The sequence below is a fragment of the Neolamprologus multifasciatus genome, chromosome 5, assembly GCF_963576455.1.
Source record: "Neolamprologus multifasciatus chromosome 5, fNeoMul1.2, whole genome shotgun sequence".
NCBI classification, from domain to species: domain Eukaryota; kingdom Metazoa; phylum Chordata; class Actinopteri; order Cichliformes; family Cichlidae; genus Neolamprologus; species Neolamprologus multifasciatus.
Window position 1 is genome coordinate 19,602,832 of NC_140443.1, and position 18,576 is coordinate 19,621,407.

The window sequence follows — 18,576 nt, forward strand, 5'->3', positions numbered from 1 at the left end:
ACCAGTGACTGTAGAAAACATGGATGACGTGACAGCTCCCCAAAAATGAAGCCAAAATGTCTCTATCGCCCTCTGGTATCTATATTTAACTCAAGCCCTATTTAATGTTGGTTTTTATAAAATATTAAATGTTTATGTAATTACAGTATTTTACTGTAGACTGACAGAATTACACTTAGTGGGAATTGCAATCTTTTAACATTTAGTTTTTAATAAATTCTCTCTCCAGTAGATTTTTGTTGATGATATCAATAGCGAATTTAGTCAGAGAACCTAGTATTTACTTTCATGGTCACCTGCCTGATGTGGTGATGTTAGCAGGATTTCCTCCACCAAAACTGACTCTGAGGAAATCCTTGATTTCAGTGACAGCCTCAGTCATATTGAGCTGTGAAGCTTCATTAGTGTAATTTCTACATTGCAAGCCAAGTGTCTACAGGCTCCTCCTGTGGGCAGACACCAACAGGGACTGTGTTGTTGGAGATGGCTCAAAAGATTTTACCTGTTGAAGCTGAAGTTTGGTGTACTTATGTTGCAAAACTTGATGCTTTTCTTTTTATGTCACCTGGCAGTGACCCATCTACTATTGCCATAAACAGTAAGTACTTGTACTGCCATGAACTTCATATATATATACTATATATACCCATCCATCCATTCGCTTCCGCTTATCCTTTTCAGGGTCGCGGGGGGCGCTGGAGCCTATCCCAGCTGTCATAGGGCGAGAGGCGGGGTACACCCTGGACAGGTCGCCAGTCTGTCGCAGGGCCAACACACAGGGACAGACAACCATTCACACTCACTTTCATTCGCACATTCACATCTCACATATATACATATATATATAATTTTTCTTATGCAGATGAGGCATTATTTCTGTACCATTATTTGTTATTCCAGAGGCTTTTAAGCAATTTTTTTTGCACTTGTTGTCTCTTAAAAGCCTATATTACATATTTTATTTTACAATTCATTAACTCCACAGAGAAGGCATCGTTTAAATATGTTAAATATGTTTCTTTAAGCAAGTTCTTCATGACTGAGCCAAGTGTCTGTCAAGGAGTGCAGTGTGGTAGGCAGGAGTAGGACCCAAAATGCAGGCGCTCAGACTAAAGGTGTTAACTCAAAGTCACAGCTTTATTGGCTGGCAGGAAAAAACATACAAACTAAACTGGGAAACAACAAACTAAAACTCACAGGGAGCTCCACACAGCAAGAGGGACGACGCGACACTGACTCAGAAAAACACAGGGTTTAAATACACTGGGAAGTAACGAGGGGAATGAGACACAGAAGGAGGGCACAGCTGGGAGAAATCAGGACTGACGAGACAAGGAAAGCAGGACGCATTCACATAAGACACGGACCTTCAAAGTAAAACAGGAAGTATGACATAGAGACGCAAACTTGACACGGTGGAGACAGCAACTAAGAAACACAGAGACAAACCATAAGGTAGAGGACTCTAAGAACCGAAAGACACAGAGGGAAACTCAAACATGCAGACACAGACTTACACAGAACAGAGGGTACACAGAGAAACATGAAGGGCAAGGGATCGAAACTAGAAACCATAGAATAACTCACACAAGTACAATAATACAAAAATCACAAAGAACTAAACATGCTGGGTCAGGGCACCCAGGACCCTGACAGTGTCCTCTTTTTTGGAAATCAAAATATGGTCACCCTAATATATCTGATTGTTTTTTTCCACAGTTCAAGGCAACTGTTGCACACTTGGATTGAAATGAATTGCAACCAGTGTAGCTTTATTAGTTTTACTTTACTGTGCCTGCAAATATATAGACATAGCACATCGTTACACATTTGTACAGTCTCACACAGCTCTTTTTAGGCGCACTGCCTTATGGTTAGTCTTTAAACTCAAATGCTAATACTCCTAACAGTAACATAAATAAAATAGCATAAACAAAGATAGTGTGATTCACCAGTCTTCACCCACTGTGATTACATCGGTATAGGTCCACACAAGGTTTCCACAAGCATTAGTGAATTAGCTCTAGCTGCTAATTGTTAGCTTCATGACTATCGCTACCAATGAGTATATACTAATGACACAATGTATATACACAATGTTAATGGGGATTAACAGCCAACTTTCCCACATTCTCTGCAATCTGTGGGCTCATCTTTAGGAACTGAGGAATAACTACTGTGGCGTGGGTGTGGTCTCTGGCCAGCTGCAGAGGAGGGGTGACGGAGTGAGCTCCCGGGCGGCGCAGGGGCGGAGTGAACAGGTGTGCTGGGATCTGACAGTGATTGTGTCTCTTTATATGTTGGCAGTGACAGTCGGAGGGGGAGCGGACGTGACAGCAGAGAGAGAGCGGGAGTGTCTGTGTCCCAGTCAAGAAACCACAGTATTAAATAAAAGTTCTGCTGTCAACATATTCGCTCCAACGTATGTTTATTGGGTCCAACGTTACACTGGTGCCGAAACCCTGGCGCGATGTCCGGTCCCCAGCCGGCTCCTCCTGCTCCCCCGGCGGCGGCGCCGCCCGCCCAGCCGCCCGCCCAGCCGCCCGCCCAACCGCTGCAGATCTTGGGCCAAATGATGATGGACATGGCGGCGATGGCGGCGATGGCGGCGATGGCGGCGATGGCGGCGATGGCGGCGATGGCGGCGATGGCGGCGATGGTGGCGATGGCGGCGATGGCGGCGATGGCGGCTCGTCAGGTGGCCACGCAGGACCAACAGTTGGCGTTGCTTCGCCTGCAATCAGAGCAGCAGACCGTGGCTCTGGGGCAGCCGCTGGGGAATGCGGCCTCAGCGGTGACGCGGGGTCGACCGACACGGACTCTGGGGGGGAGGAGGTGGCGGGGACTTCCACGGAAGCCTCGCTGCCTCCCGTTGTGCACCCCACGGAAGATTTTCCACTAGAGCAGTCTCGGGACGACACCCTACGCTCAGCCTATGACCAAGTGATGGATATTGATGGTCGCTTGGTGCGCCCTGACGCTGCGCGAACTTACCCTCATTTCCAATTGCGGAACGATCGGCTTTATTGAGTGAGCCGCGACACTCACACTAATGAGATTCGCACACAGTTGTTGGTGCCGCAAAGCCGCCGGGAAACGATTTTCCAGGCGGCTCATTCGAACCCCATGGCAGGGCATTTGGGTGGTGAGAAAACTCTGGAGCGCATAATGGCCCGATTCTATTGGCCGGGCATTTGGGCCGACGTGCGCCGCTGGTGCGCGTCATGCCCAGAATGCCAGCTGGTTAACCAGCCGGCCGTGCCAAAGGCGCCGCTGCGCCTCTGCGCCGCTGCGCCCATTACCACTGATGGAGATCCCTTTTGAGAGTATTGGCATGGATCTCATCTGGCCATTTCACTGGAGTGCATGCGGCTATCGCTTTGTGCTGGTCCTGGTGGACTACGCAACGCGATACCCGGAAGCAGTGCCGCTGCGCACCATTGCAGCGAAGAGCGTGGCGCAGGCACTGTTTCAGGTCATCTCCCGAGTCGGTATTCCGAAAGAAATACTGACTGACCAGGGCACTTAGTTCATGTCGCGCACATTGCGGGAACTGTACGAATTACTGGTATTAAATCTATTCGGACCAGCGTCTACCACCCTCAGACTGATGGGCTGGTAGAGAGGTGGTACGGTCGGACAGGGGCGGAGCCACGCAGATTTACCACCTCAACCTCCTCAAAGCCTGGAGGGAGGCGGACACCGCTTCTCTGGTGAGCCTAGTAAGAGAGAGAGATGAGTTGGGGCCAGAGGCGCCAAAATCTAACATCCCCGCCTCCCTCCATTGTAGTGACCATCTCACACAGGCCCAGAGGGCGGATGTTGCCACATTGCAACAGCGCTTTGCCGACGTGTTCTCCCCCTTGCCCGGCCGTACTTCTCTCATAGAGCACCATTTTGAGACGCAGCCTTGCGTGACAGTGCGTTCACGGCCCTACAGGTTGCTGGAACATAAGAGGCAAATTGTTTTCCGGGAATTGAAGGAAATGCTGAGGTTGGGAGTAATAGAAGAATCACACAGTGCTTGGTGTAGCCCCATCGTTCTTGTGGTGAAGAAGGATGGGTCTATACGGTTCTGTGTCGATTATTGCAGAGTGAATGAGGTGTCACGTTTTGATGCTTATCCCATGCCCCGGGTTGACGAGCTCCTGGACTGGTTGGGCACCGCTCGCTTTTTCACGACACTGGATTTAACCAAGGGCTACTGGCAGATTCCCTTGTCTGCAGAGTCCAAGGAAAAGACGGCCTTCTCCACTCCGTACGGGTTGTACCAATTCGTTACGCTTCCGTTTGGCCGGTTCGGAGCCCCTGTCACTTTTCAGCGCCTCATGGACCGGGTGCTGCGGCCCCACGCTGCCTATGCTGCCGCCTATCTAGACGACGTCATCATTTACAGTGACACATGGGCGGAGCATGTGTGGCGTGTGGCCGAGGTGCTGGAGTCCCTGAGGCAGGTGGGGCTCACGGCCAACCCGAAGAAATGTGCGGTTGGACGGAGGGAGGTACAGTATTTGGGGTACCACTTGGGGGGCAGGCAGGTGCAACCTCAAGTGGATAAGACGGCGGCAATTGCATCCTGCCCGCGTCCCAAGACGAAAAAAGAGGTGAGACGGAGTTCGCGGACTTGACCAGCCCCCTAACTGATCTCACCCGCAAGGGTGCTCCGGATCTGGTCCAGTGGACGGAGCGGTGCCAGGCGGCGTTTGTGCAGGTGAAGCGGGCTCTCTGTGGAGAGCCGCTGTTGTTCACACCTAACTTCTCCCTCCCTTTTTGTCTGCAGACTGACGCCTGTAGGTGACCACTGATGAGCTTGATCAAGGACACTGGTATTGTCCAGGGGCTCGCGGCAGCGATAATGCTTTAGCTGGTCATGGTGAACAACTTTTACTTTAGACCTTGGGTTCTTCTGGATCGGACAAACTAGGTCATCCAATTGCCCCAGGACAAAGAATGGTCCTTCATACGATGGAAGGAACTTTTTGACCTTGTTCTTGACGTGACGTGTTCCTTTGATGAGATACCACACAGGATCTCCAGTCTTATACTGTGTGTGGCAACAGTTCTTGTCATATTGCCTTTTTGCGCGCGTGACTCACTCACACAGGGCTTCCCTGGCGATGAGGTGGGCCAGCTCCAGCCGCTCACGCATTTGCTGCACATACTCTGGAGCTGAGGGTTGGTTGTCTGGATCAGGAGGTAGACCTGCGACAAGGTCCACTGGCTCACTCAGTTCTCGGCCAAACATCATGAAGTTTGGGGTGAAACCTGTAGCACTGTGTTTGGTCGCCCTGTAGGCCATAACAGCGTATGGGATCATCAGGTCCCAGTCCCAATGGAAACGCTCTGCTGTGGAGGCCAGGATCTTCTGGAGAGTGGCATTGAAATGTTCAACCTGGCCATCTGACTGGGGTCGGAATGGCATTGTATGAGTCTTGTCTATGCCAAACAAACTGCACACCCCCTGGAACACATCAGATTCAAAATTTGCATATTGGCCCGGACGTAGGGTGGGGACTCTCTCTCTTGGATCACCGTCCTCTTCACTGTCAAATGGGGGCTGACGGGGCACACAGCGGGTCTTGCCTGGTTTCGAGCGGGGTTTATGCTGTGCAGTGGTTTGCCCATAGCTTATGGCTTCATTAAGGCTACTGGAAGGCATACATTGCATGGGTGTATTTAACATTGCGTTAAATTGAGCCGGTGTGCTGTGTACAAAACTGTCCATGTGAGTGGAGGAAAATGGGTTTGAGTCTGGATAGTGGATTTTCATTTGGGGAGTAGGAGCTGGATAATAGTTCATGCTGCTGCCTGTGTTTCTCTCACGGCCTTAGATTCATGCGGGAAAACTGCGGCTGGGCAGGACCATCGGGCGGCGCGAATACACCCTCTCCATTACCGTGTGTGTTTGCACAACTTTCGGCACACAGGAATGGGTTCATATGCTCACATTTAGTCACAGTTCTGTCTCTGCTAGCTTCCCTAATGCTCGCAGCACCATTGGAGACACTGGTCAGCAACATGAATGGGTTGGAGTAATTGGTCTCAAGTCCGTAGTTTTCACGAGAATGGCGAGCAGCGGCCATCGCAAGTTAGCTTAGCTACGGGCTAATGCACTTGTAATTACGGTCACTCGGCTTTATCGTTAGCCGCTTTAGCCTGTCGGTTTTTCTCAGTGCTCACCACTCCTTTAACAACGTGAGAGGGTCCCTTCGTGGTCGCCAGTGTTAACCATTCCTCGCCGTCAGTCCCCTGACCGTGGTCAGGAGACGCGAGGGGAGATGCTTCCTCCAGGGCCGAAGTTTATCCTCCTTCGGGGTTAACTCCCTTCACTTTTGTGGAGTAGTGACGCAGACAGAAATCAGCCGAGGCACCGGAGAGTACTGAAGAGATGAGGCTTTAATAACAGTACTGTACACTTCGAAAAACACACTGCATATGCTGTAGCCCGTTAGAACGCTGATCCTGGTCGCCCTCTCTACCCATGACACACTCTCTCTCTTTTTTTTTCTCTTCCGCTCCCTGCATTTCCTTCACGCGCATGCTCACACACACATCACATACACTCCTTACTGCCACCCAGTCACACACAAGACAGCAATTCTCGCAACACCTGCTTCAGCCATTGTCGTGCCATGGACAATGACATGGTCAATGACTATTGCTCGCATCTCGTCCGGAATGATGGTGCGAGGTGGTCTTGCTCTCCCTCCTGGACCTTCTCCTCTCCCATGTTGGCCTCCTCCTCTTCCTTGTTGGCCTGCTCCTCTTCCTCCTCTCATTTGAACTCCTCTTCCTCGTTGGCCTGCTCCTCTTCTTCCAGGGCCAGCTCTTCTCCCTCCTCTCCATCGAATTCCTCTTCCCCTGACTCTGCCTTCATCCATTGTGTTTGTTTGGAATCTTCAGCATACTGTGCACTCTGAACTTGCTTTTATACATGTGGTCACAGCATTAGCAACAAGTGTCTTCAATTTTGAGTCGTTGTGTGTAATGAATGACGCCAGGTGTGTTCATTGTGTTCAAATATTGCTGACTGTGGCAAGCATGTTGCATCACATGAGCTTTCATTTGAGAATATGAGCAGAGTTCTTTTGCAACTTGTGTTTTAGCAAGGAAAGATGTGTTTAGATTTATGAAAACGGAGGATTGTGTTCTGTGAATTGTGTCTTCATGTGACATGTGTTTGTGATATTGGTAAATGATGGCTAGATTTGGTAAATGTGTTTAGACAACTGGTCATTTGGTTTAGAGGATTGGCTTTTGTGTTTTAGCATTTGAGAAAAACTGTAATATCGCATTGACCTTCATATCAGTCTATTGATCTTGAATGAGAGGTCAGAGGTCTAATCTGACATGACATTTCAAGTCTTTATACGGTACTTTCTTACGGTGGCCCCTAGAGACAAAGCACGTACAAACTCCAAAACACTTGCAAACTCCAAAACACATGCAAACTCCAAAACACATGCAAACTCCAAAACACTTGCAAACTCCAAAACACATGCAAACTCCAAAGCACATGCAAATTCCAAAACACAACGGAAGTGCTCCAGGACGCTAGAGGCAGTGTTGAGCTTTTGTTACCTAGTAACTACACAAGCCAGGATGTACCAATGACCGGATTTGTGGTCTGCAGCCTTAAAGGCCGCATTTTAAGGCCTTTTACGTCACAGCGACACGACGAAGGCTGTCCCAATTCAAAGGCTGCTCGAAATGCAGCCCTCAAATGCGTCCTTAATTTCCCTGAATTTTAAGAATGGGTCGCTGTAGCCTTCATGGCCCAACATATCCCAGATTTCATAGCGCGGCTGTGGTGTGGATAATTTTGCCGAAAAAAACGGCTGAAGCGGAGCCGCCGAAGAGTAAACTTTCAGAAGTAAGTACTGAATATTATGTCACTTATTTATGCGCAAATGTTTTTTATAATGAAGAACATTAAAACATTACTGTTGGCCACATGTCGGGAAAGTTATGTGACATTAGTGATGTTTGTACTAACTTGGTTTTAAAGCCTTTACTCCAAATTATACGCCGTTCAATAGTTGACTTTAATCTTACAGAGAATGTGATGATTTTATGGATAATTAAAGTCAGTCATATATCCACAAACACAACAGGCTGAAAGTCAGTGATGCTGCTCGGTTTGCAGTCCTGAATATCACAGCACAAGCAGGATTCACTGCACTGTTAATGTTAGCTATGTTATATTGCTGCCTCTGTTCGGTGGTGTCGAGCCAAATGGACTTTAACGTGTGTTTGAACAAGCTGACGGTTCACTCGTTAAGCTGAAAGAAAGATGCTTTAATCACAGGAGTCACACATATGTCCACTGTACCATCTGGGAACTCTTCTTGTTTCGTAATAACACAGTCCTCCTTCTTTTGTGCTGTTTTGTAGCAGTGTATACACCTGAGACTGTCACCTGTCTGTCTGTCCTGCACTCTCTCTCTTTTTCTTTCTCTCTGATTGTGTAATAAAAGTATGAACATGTATTTATAAGTTACACTTGTGTTTGAATCCTGCAGCTTATCACGCATTTGATTTCCATGTGTGACAACTGCAAGTGTCCAGAGTGAGGACAGACTGAGGGACTCACTGCTGCACATCATCTGTGAGGCTTTGCACCCCTGATGATCCACCAGGACTCAGCAGTGTGTGAGGAAGAGGAGGAGGAAGAGCCAGCAGCAGCTGACAGATGGAGAGAATAGACAGACTGTTCCCTGTTTGTGAAGGACTGCTAGGGAAGTTTAACATAACTAATTGTCTGTCCTGAATCAGTCTTATTAGGTAATGTTCAAATAATTTTATCATTCCAGTGTTTGCAGTGTGGGAGAAAGTACTCAGGGCCTTCAAGTTACACACTATGAAAGGAAGAAACAAGTTTAATATTCAGAAACCTAAAGTATGTATCAGCAGCTGAATGGACCTAAAAATAAATGTTTGTTTCAGTTCTATGAAGCTTTGAGTATTTTGGATTAGTAGCAGTGCTGTGTTTGTTGCATCATATTGCTGTAATTGTTTATATGCTTTATATATTCTGAGGTAAGTTGATCTATAGTGTTACATCATATTCTATAATGATGCTATGTGTTTGTATACTTTCTGCCCAGTTTGACCCATTTAGTAGAAGTCAGCCTGTTTAAGGCTCTGATATCTATTCTGTATGACTTAAAGCAGTTATGACATGGTCTGATTTTCTCACCCAATAAAGGAATATTCAATATATCAGTCTACTCTTTTTTTTATCAGAAACAGTTATCACAGCTCATATAATTTCTTTTTACACACGTATGTAAGCAATGAGCCAAATTTAGTAATGCCAACATACTGAAGGAACAACATTTCTCTCTTATATATGATACACCTATATATGCACTGTCAAAGATACTTGTCTTTGAGTGAAGATTTAAGGTGATAAGACCTATAAATAACTGCAACTTGAATCTGTACTGAGGCTCAGTATTTGACACAGAGTTCATGTTCACTGCTGTAATAGCTAATAATGATTAATATAATAACTATAATATTGGCCATATTATATTTACATTACCAAAGTGATATGACTTTAGTCTCATGAACAACATTAGCTAATTGTTATTTACTAACTAATCTTAAATGACTGTTCAGTACAGAAATGAAGCCCAAAAATCATGTTTTACTGTCCTGTGGTCTCAACCTCAGATACTTATCAAATCACACAAAGCTCTTGTAGAAACAAACAAACAAATGAACAAAATATGTTTTCCTTCATTTCTGTCAAACAAAGTTGTATGACACGTATCCAGCGGTTAGTATCATGGTTGCTAGGCAACGCGAAGCGCGACAGAGACTAGACCAGGGGTCGGCAACCTGCGGCTCCAGAGCCGCATGCGGCTCTTTAGTCCTTATACTGCGGCTCCGCGTGGTTTGGGAAAATAAATTAGTATTTAGCTGAAGTGTATTTTATTTGTGTTTAGTTCTTTTTTTTAAACTTGTAGTTCTAAATTGGAAGATTGTTGTGATATTGAAATATAAAAATAAAATTATATTCTATTATTTTTTCATCGCTCAAAATAAGCGTCACACTCGCGGAAGCCGGTGTACCCGCCGAAACGCCGTGCATTTATCGAGACTTTCAACCCCAGGTAGGCCAATTATGGATCTTCGGATCCACATTATGTCAGCAGCTATTCTCCACCATGAACTATGTTAAAGACAAACACCGCTCACGCCTGACAGATGACAGCTTACAGTCCTGCGTAAACTGACTTCGTACAGCCCCGATTAGCAGACGCTGTGCGCAGAGGTTCGGGACCATAAGTCTTATTGTAAACATATCACGGCAGACCGACGATGTTTGCATGAACACACTTTTCAGCATCTCTTTATTGACCACTTTTCACACACGGTTGCTGTACGCATACAGCCGGCTATAGCTTTTCACCTCACAGCCCGACATACACCACCAACAACACAACAGCACAGATAGCGCAGACGTAAAGGCAGCGAGGCATGATTGCGGGTGTGGCTCAGGTGCGTCCGCCTCCCCTGCAGCAGCGCTGCAGACCACGCCCCACCGCACGCATTAACCTGGTAAAATACATATTTAGGCAGAATTTTGCAAATATCTACTTTTAATTTTTCAGCAGCATAGTGCTTTTTTAATTTTTAAAAGTCAGGTCAAGGCTCCAACAGCCCAAAGGCGATATAAGGGTGGTGGCTGAGAACAGTTTTTGTTTGCTACATGGATCATTTTAGTTCAGGTTGGTGTCTTTCCTTTTGTTATATTTCTTTAAGAGTTCAAAATGTGTTGATTACATAAATAAAATGTAATTTTCTCTGCAGCACTTCATGGATTTCATAAGCAACACACCTTAGTTGTTGTTACCGCGCCAGATCCGCGGTCCCGAACCGTAGTAAGGAAACCTCTGGCAGTTACTTGAAAGTTCCGTAACTGACTCGTAGCCGGCAACAGCTTACTATACAGGTCAACTCCGCTATCAAAAAGATCGAAGGAGGCGTAGGAAACTGCTTCACCGAACTTTATTTCTTCTCCAAGGCACGAACACCGCATACAGTGGGCTGAAACAGTCTACTCACAGCGAGCATCGCCGACACAACTCTGGCTGTCCAGGGAGTTATTATATTCCTTTTATTTATTTCCTTTCCGTCTCTTCTGTAGCTAACCGTTACTTTTCTTCTTCTCTTCTCTCTCTCCACACACCCACACACGGCAGTCCCGCTACACACATTCCAAAATACATTTCCCATCAGGCTTCACCCTTAAAGGGCCATGCCTGTAACACTACCCCCACTCTGGATGATAATTAAACCCTTAACATCATTCCAGCACATGAACCCCCCATTAACAAGGAAACATACAGCATTCTATGCGGGACAGCAGTCATGCCCCCAGTCCATAAATGGCTAACCTTAGGAGGGAACAATCTTGAAGTAGACAACTGTCCATATCTTGCACACAAAAAAAAAAACATAGGATGTACAAGGTTCACTTTGAGGAGGGTGCAAGTCAATGTCCATATCCCGTCCTTCACATATACAGTATTCACAAAGAAAGAAAAAAAAACACACAACATCAATTACATCAATCCCATGAGCGTTCAGAGGTGGTGCCCATATTGTTCAAGATGCGCTACGACATTAAGGCACTACAGCTGAATGTTTGCCCCTGTCTTACACCATTTGGCCCTATATCCAGCTTTGCTTCATTAGTATAAACAGTTCAAACAATAACTTGCAGCCCGTCGACAGCCATATTACCAGCAAACAGCAAGACAAACAAGCCCAACAGTACACGTAAGAATAGCCCCCTGTAACAACTCAATCTACAACAGTCATATCACTTAGCATATGCAACATGAACAAATTTTTATTTTTATTTTTTTTTTACATTTTTCTTTTTTCAAACGACTGAGCAGGGCAGCGATCCGCCTACACCCCGACTCAGTTTGGACATACTAGCCTAGTGACTGACCCAGTCACCAAACATGTCCGGCGCCCGCCGCACACGCCGTGGTCTGGAACAGGGTGTGGACCGATGGGGGCGATGTCCTGGTCCTTTAGCCTCATCCACGTAAGGCTGAGCAGGGCTGGCTGGCAACCCGCTACAGTCTCCTAGAGCGGGTGGCGGAGAGCCAGTTCTCAGGGAAGCACCAGTATCTGGTTGATCTGCCCCGGATGGGGCCTCCCACAAGTCGAGGGGACCGAAATCCATGTCAGAATCGCTTTCATCGAGCGCTGGAGGAGGCACCTCGATAGGTGCTGCCTGGTCGGAGTCTTGGAAGACCCAGCTGTTGTCCAGCGGCGTTCTTGAGTGATAAGGCTTGAGTCTGTCGTGATGAACCACTTTAGCCTTTGCTCGGGGCCCCTTTTTAATGCAGTAGACCAAATCATCCAGCAGGCCCACTACGAAGTAGGGGCCCTCATAGGAAGGCAAAAACTTGCGAACCTTATGCCGCACTCTCTTGGTCCCTTTGATCAGATGCCATACTGCAGCGCCGACTTGATACTGAACTTGGCAGACATTCTTATCGTACTGTTTCTTAGCACGCTCAACAGATTTCCCAAGAGCCTCCCGTGCCAGTTGGTGGGAGAGCTCCAGCCTTTCCCTGAGTTGCACCACATACTGTGGTGCAGTGCAGTTGGGGGTGTCGTCGGCTGGCAGACCCGCGACCAGGTCAATAGGCTCGGTTATCTCTCGCCCCAGAAGCATCATGTTTGGGGTCAGTCCTGTGGAGCTGTGTTTAGTTGCCCGATAAGCCATGACAGCATATGGGATCATTATATCCCAGTCCCAGTGGCAGCGCTCCGCGGTGGTGGCTAAGGCCTTCTGAAGGGTAGCATTAAAACGCTCTACCTGGCCATCGGACTGTGGATGAAACGGCGTGGTGCGCGTCTTTTTGATTCCGAACAGTTCGCACATCCCCTGGAACACAGCTGACTCAAAGTTGGTGCCCTGGTCACTATGCAGAGACTGTGGGGCTCCATATCTACACACCCACTCCGCAACAACCTTTTCTGCCACCGTGGGTGCTTGTCCATCGGGGACTGGATAAGCCTCCACCCACTTGCTGAAATAGTCTTGTACCACCAATATGAACCGGTTATGCCTCTCTGTTTCGTTCAACGGTCCCATCAGATCGACTGCAATCCTCTCCATGGGGGCGCCAACACGTACGGTGCCCATCGCTGCCTGGGGGGTTTTTAGGGGCCGCGCCCTTTCAGCACAACTGGTGCAAGTGCGGCACCACAGGGTCACATCATCTTTCATGTTGTACCAGTAGTACCTGTTCTTCAGGCGTGCCAGGGTCCTTTCTGCCCCAAAGTGGCCGCCCACCGGGCCATCGTGCATCTGCTGCATTACGGAGTAACGATAGGCTTGAGGCAGAAGGATTTGGGGGAAAAACACATTACTTTCTGTACAGTGGAATTTCCTCACCAGTACTCCATCTTTTAGGTACAGTCTTTTCCACTGCGCCCAGTAGGCTTTGGTTGCGGGGCTGCATGCTGCTACATCGGCCCAGACTGGCCGACCTCCCCCTTTTTCCTTCCATTCCCAAACTGGGCCTATATCCACGTCGTTCTTCTGGCTAGCCACGAGCTGTTCTGGGGTCCAGCCACTGAACAAGCTAGTGTGATGTGACTCATCCACCCGGTGGATATTTGGGCGGGTGTCGTGGCTACTATCGGAACAACAGTCCACTGCTGCTACGGGTGCACACTCTGGTCCTGCTACCCGGCTTTTCCCACTGGTACCGTCAGGCCCCACTACCCCCACTGGGGGCTGTCCTGGGGGGGTTATGCTGGTGCAACAGTCCTCTAAGTTACACTGCACACCTTTATGCTCGAACCGGCCGCTGTTGGTGGTGGGCTCGGGGAGTGTGCACGGGCATGAAGCACGGCAGGGTCTCCTGGAAAGCGCATCCGCATTCTGGTGGTTTTTCCCAGGTCGGTGCAGCACCTGGAAGTTATATTCTGCCAGCTTCTCCAACCAGCGGGCCAGCTGGCCCTCGGGCTCCCTTAGCCTGGTCAGCCAGCGGAGGCTGCTATGGTCAGTCCGGACAGTGAATGGCCTACCCAGCAGGTACTGTCTGAAGTGGGAAGTGAACGCCACAACCGCCAGAAGCTCTCGCCTGGTCGTACAATAGTTTTGTTCGGTAGCTGACAGCCGCCTGCTCCCATAAGCCAAGACCCGCTCCTCGCCCCCTTGCACTTGGGAGAGAATTGCTCCGATCCCACAATCGCTGGCATCAGTGTCAAGGAACAAGTCACCCTGGTCCAGTGGGTAACCCAGGACAGGGGCAGCTGTAAGCCGTTTTTTTAATTCCTGGAATGCTTCCTGGCACTCAACAGTCCAGTTAAAACGGGCATACTTCTTAGTGAGTTCATGGAGGGGTTTGGCTATTGTGGCAAAGTCCTCCACGAACCGGCGGTAGTATGAGGCTAAGCCAACAAACTGGCGCACTTCTGTGACAGTCCGCGGTGTAGGCCAGTCCGTCACCTGCTGAACTTTCTGGGGGTCTGTGGAAATACCTCCAGCAGAGATGATATGGCCCAGATAGGCCACCTGCTCCCGAAACAGGCAGCATTTAGATGGCTTCAGTTTTAGGTTGGCTCCACGCAATCTGATGAACACTTGCTCGAGCCGCTCCAGCATCTGGGTGCTATCCTGACCCAGGACAATGATGTCATCTAGGTACACTAAGCACGTCTCCCACTGCAGCCCAGCCAGGACTCTGTCCATAAGCCTTTGGAATGTGGCCGGTGCATTGCACAGTCCAAACGGCATCACATTCCACTCGAACAATCCCTTACGGGTACAAAATGCAGCTGCTTTTCGGGCTCTGGGGGTCATTTCTACCTGCCAGTACCCTGATGTCAGGTCTAGTGTACTGAAGAACTTGGCAGTGGAAAGCGTGTCAAGGGTGTCCTGGATGCGTGGTAGGGGATAAGCGTCTTTAAGGGTTCGCTCATTTAGTGGTCTATAGTCCACACATAGTCTGGGACTCTGGTCTTTCTTCTTCACCATCACAATTGGAGCAGCCCAGCCACTATTGCTAGATTGGGCTAGCCCAGCCTCTGCTGTACTTGCTGGTCGGCCGCTATTTGTTTGTCCCCTGCCATCCTGCGCGGCGGGTGCTTAACTGGTGGCCCTGGCGTGGTCAGGATGTCATGCTGGACAACACCAGTGCGACCAAGGTCATTTGGGCCAGTGGAGAAGACATCACCATAGGACCTCAGCAGGCCTGCCAGTTCGCAGCGGGCAACGTGAGTCAAACCGGGGCTGCTCTCAGCATAAAGGGCCTGCAAATGGCTTGGCACAGAAGCAGGGGGAGTACCATTAAGCTCGAGGGCTGCCAAGACCCTTGGTGGGTGACTCCCCGACCCCTCCAGGACCTGCACCGGCTGAAGAACCCCTGCCACGGCACCCCGCTTTAAGGTAACAGCTGTAGCCCCAGGGTTAAAGACTCTGATTGGGATGCTAGAGGGTTTACGAGGTTGCACAACTGCGTGAGCCACCAGCACTTGGTGCTTCTCCACAAAGCCCTTTGTGGGGCTTAGCATCATGTCTTTATGAGCGGCACAATGGAAGCTGGAAAACCCAGGGACCACATACTCGCAGCCTGGTTCCAAAACCGTAGTGCGTGCCACCCTAACAACAAGCACCTGGGGTTGAGGGCACAAGCCAAAGCATGGTATCTTTTCATCAAACAGGGTTATCTCTTGGCGGCCATAGTCTAAGCAAGCACACGATTGTTGCAGTAAGGGGTGCCCCAGGATAACTTCAGTGCCCTCAGCCATGTCGGCCAAAAGAAAGTCAACATTTTGAACACCGCTCCCCACATGTACAGGCAGGATGACCTCACCCAGGACGGCCAATCCCTCTGGACCAATGCCTTGTAGAGTCTGAGCAATGGATGCCTGCACCTGGGGTCTTGACTCTGCGGGGATGGTGTTAAAATAGTGGAGGGGCAGCACATTCCGCCGTGCACCAGAATCCAGTAAGGCCCGTATTTCCCGTCCCTGTATTACTATCTGGACACACATCACTTCTTGGCCTCCGTTGTGGAGCACTGTGCCTGGGTCAGGGGCTGGGCCTCTAGCAGCTTTTACAGGCTTTTGGGCAGGTGAGCGAGGAGAGGGGCAGTTCCTCTGTAGATGTCCAATGCCAGAGCAGTTATGGCAAACAGCCTCCCTCCTGCTTGACTTGTTAAATGTGCTCCAGCTTTGGCGCCCACGCTGGATAGGTCTTTGAGCTCTCTCCGGTGGTTCATAACTTAGTATATGAACATTCTCCCGTAATGCAGCTGTTCGGGCCCCCTGTGCTGCAGAGACTCGTGCCCCTGGCTGCATAAGCTGCGTGACTGCCCTGGCGGCCCTTTTCGTTGTCTCGAACCTGTGGGCGATTTCATAGGCTCTTGCCAGGGTGCGTGGTTGTTCTTCCAATAATTTCTGGACCATTTCAGCATCTGCCAAAGCATTAGTGAAGATCTCTACAGCAATACAGTCCTGTTCCAGCTCGGAGCGGTTGGCATACACAATGGAAACCTTCTCATATATATCATCTCTGAGGGTGTGCAGGGCCTCACCTGGTTTCCTGACTCTCTGCCGTAGCTCAATGCCAATGGCCGCTGCATGCTCTGAACACGGCCCATAGGCAGCCTCCACCTCCTCCACAATCCTCTGGTAACTCCAGCGAGCAGATTTAGGGTTTTTGTGGATTATGGCTCCAGCTGCGCCCCTCAGGCTGAATCTGAGTTGGACAGCCATGGTCTTCTCCGTCCAGCAGTTGGCCTTTGCACAGGTCTCGAACTGATAGAGAAAGTCTTTCCACGACCCTGACCCATCGAAATGGTCTGGTTGTAATGTGGGAATTTTCTCCTTGCCCCTCGTCTGTTCATCAGCATTACAATCTGCAAAGCCACCATCTTGCACTGCACAAGGAAAACAGCCGCGTGGCCCTGGCGTGGCTTGTTTTGAACTGTGACCCTGGCCATGCTTACAAAGTCCACACCCCCCATCTGGTGCTGGTATTACCATGCGAGGTGTTGGGGAAAAATAGCCCTGAGCTGGCATTTCATAGCTGTATTGTGCAGGTTGGGGTGTACTTGGCATAATGTGTAGCTTCGCTGGCTCAGTAAAATGTGTTTTTGTAGGGACATTGCAGGTACAGCTCATGGCGGTGAATGGCTGGCTGCATGGCAGAGATGTAACAATCCGAGATAGGTGATCATGTGTGCCATGCCGTCCCATTGTAAGCGGTGTAGATGTAGTATTACCAGGGCCTTCGCAGTCTGAGCACTGAAACTGCTTAAACTCACTGCACACTGCATTCTGCTTTGCTGTTGGTGTTAAGAAAGGGTTGGTGTGAGCTGAAGGTGGCGGGGTGAGATGCCATGCAGCCTCAAACTCTGTCATATTGGCTGCTGCTATGCTCGCCGCTGGCGTTAACTCTATGTCTGTGATGAAGGGGTTGCTGCTATGGATTCTATTGTTTACATAAGTGGCACGGTCCACATTAGCTGTGCCACTCTCTGGGGATTCTGACAAAAATGGGTTGCTGCTCTTACTTAAGTACATTACCATGTCACCCCCTTCAGCATCTCCCGGCGCCGCCATTTTCTCTGCCGTCCGAGGGAAAAGAGAAAAAAAAAAAAAGTTTCCTCCCTCTCTCTCGGCGCTTTGCGGAGTTTAATCCCGGAAAAGAGCCCCCAGTGTTACCGCGCCAGATCCGCGGTCCCGAACCGTAGTAAGGAAACCTCTGGCAGTTACTTGAAAGTTCCGTAACTGACTCGTAGCCGGCAACAGCTTACTATACAGGTCAACTCCGCTAGCAAAAAGATCGAAGGAGGCGTAGGAAACTGCTTCACCGAACTTTATTTCTTCTCCAAGGCATGAACACCGCATACAGTGGGCTGAAACAGTCTACTCACAGCGAGCATCGCCGACACAACTCTGGCTGTCCAGGGAGTTATTATATTCCTTTTATTTATTTCCTTTCCGTCTCTTCTGTAGCTAACCGTTACTTTTCTTCTTCTCTTCTCTCTCTCCACACACCCTCACACGGCAGTCCCGCTACACACATTCCAAAATACATTTCCCATCAGGCTTCACCCTTAAAGGGCCATGCCTGTAACATTGTTCACACAAAGCATAAAGGTAAAAAACAATATATACAGTGTTATCTTCATTTTAGATGTCAAAAAGTATTTGCGGCTCCGAGTGTTTTCTTTTGCGTGGAAACCGAGTCCAAATGGCTCTTTGGGTGTAAAAGGTTGCAGACCCCTGGACTAGACCGTCCCATACAGACAAACTTGCCGTTTATTTTGCAAATCGAGCTCAACACTGCCCCTAGCGTCCTGGAGCACTTCCGTTGTGTTTTGGAATTTGCATGTGCTTTGGGGTTTGCATGTGTTTTGGAGTTTGCATGTGTTTTGGAGTTTGCAAGTGTTTTGGAGTTTGCATGTGTTTTGGAGTTTGCATGCGTTTTGGAGTTTGCATGCGTTTTGGAGTTTGCATGCGTTTTGGAGTTTGCAAGCGTTTTGGAGTTTGCATGCGTTTTGGAGTTTGCATGTGTTT

General features: G+C 48.9%; 1 protein-coding gene and 1 long non-coding RNA gene across 2 annotated transcripts in view; one reads left to right on the forward strand and one right to left on the reverse strand.

The window, feature by feature from the left end:
* The window catches only part of LOC146518460 (uncharacterized), a 49,524-nt gene that overhangs the window by 10,528 nt on the left and 20,420 nt on the right, over nt 1-18,576 (reverse strand). The window lies entirely within an intron of this gene.
* Nucleotides 7,637-10,174, forward strand: LOC146518462 (uncharacterized). The gene is made up of 2 exons (XR_014874050.1): nt 7,637-7,873; nt 8,523-10,174. It is a non-coding gene; the product is annotated as an uncharacterized LOC146518462 (long non-coding RNA).